This window comes from Cucurbita pepo, chromosome LG07 (assembly GCF_002806865.2).
Source record: "Cucurbita pepo subsp. pepo cultivar mu-cu-16 chromosome LG07, ASM280686v2, whole genome shotgun sequence".
Taxonomy (NCBI): Eukaryota; Viridiplantae; Streptophyta; class Magnoliopsida; order Cucurbitales; family Cucurbitaceae; genus Cucurbita; species Cucurbita pepo.
Genome location: NC_036644.1, coordinates 4,512,705 through 4,514,339, shown reverse-complemented (window position 1 = coordinate 4,514,339; position 1,635 = coordinate 4,512,705).

Genomic DNA, 1,635 nt, shown 5'->3' with positions numbered 1-1,635 from the left:
GTTTTTTTGAAGTTTACGTTATCAACTATGTTCATGTAAGAGTTATATTTCCGCATTATAGATGAGCATGAGACTTTAGTAGCGACTCTAAGTATGTGGAAATTTAGGGTCGTTACATAGCCTGAAGTACTCTTTCTCTCATCCAAATTCCAACGTAATCACNGTAGCGACTCTAAGTATGTGGAAATTTAGGGTCGTTACATAGCCTGAAGTACTCTTTCTCTCATCCAAATTCCAACGTAATCACTGTGTATGCAACAAAATCATCATCTCCTCCTTTCTGATAGAAAATTTCGAGCCCAGATGTTTCCTTCAAATAATGTAGTACCCTTTCTGTTGCCGGTAAATGAAGTTCAGTGGGATTCTCCATATATCTACTAATTAGACTCGCTACAAACATTATGTCGGGTCGAGTTGTGAGATAATTAAGACTGCCTATAACTTGCTTATAATAAGTTTTGTCCACGTTTATTCCATCTTCATCTTTCATAAGTGTGCATCCAGGGACAATAGGATTATGAATAGAATTACTTTTGTCCCTTCCAAACTATTTGAGACCTCCAAAGCATACTTCTTCTAACTTGTAAAAATATCACTAGATTTTTGTAAGACTTCAAAGCTAAGAAAATACCTCATCTTACCAAGATCTGTCATGTCAAACTCATTTTTCATGAAATTTTTAAACTCGGTAAACATTAATTCATCATTTCCAGTAAACCTGAGATCATCAACATAGAGACTTACAATTAATACTTTGGCTTCTTTTCCTCTCTAGATGAAAAAAGTATGCTCATAGTCACATTTCTCAAAACCTTCCTTCATAAAATAGGCTTCTATAAGGCTATACCAAGCACGTGGAGCTTGCTTAAGCCCATATAGTGCCTTCTTTAACTTGTAAACCTTCTGCTCATGTCCCTTCCGCACATATCCATAAGGTTGCTCCACAAAGATCTCTTCATTCAAATCACCATTTAGAAATGCAGATTTCACGTCCAGCTGATAGATGAACCAGCCTCTTTGAGCTGCAAGTTTTACCACCAAACGAATTGTCTCCATGCGCGCAACTGGTGCAAATACTTCAGTATAGTCTACCCCATGCTGTTGAGTATACCCCTTGGCTACAAGCCTAGCCTTGTATTTGTCGACTTCTCCATTTTCATTGAATTTCGTCTTATAAATCCATTTTACTCCAACCTTCTTTCCGCCCTCAGGTAACTCTATCAATTCCCATGTGTCATTTCTGTTTATTTCTTCTATTTTCAGATCTATAGCTTGCCTCCATTTCTCACTCTTCAATGCGCCTTCAAAGTTTACAAGTTTAGTAGTGATAGACATGGTCAAGTGAGCTTCATTATCTTCTTCAGAAAAAATTTCTCCTGTTGCATAGTCTCTCATCCAGACTTGTGGTCTCCTATTCCTCCCCATATTCGAGCTAGGAGAGCTTGCTTCAGCCAAAGAGCCAGAGAAAATATTTTCCTCTGCAACTTCTATATCAGATTCGCTCCCTTCTTCATTTTCATCACAAACATCTGCTGCCTCCTCTTGATCACCCCATTCCAGATCGCACATAATGGATTCTTCATAGGTCTTATCCCAGTCACAACTCTTATCTTCCTCGGATACAACATCCCTACT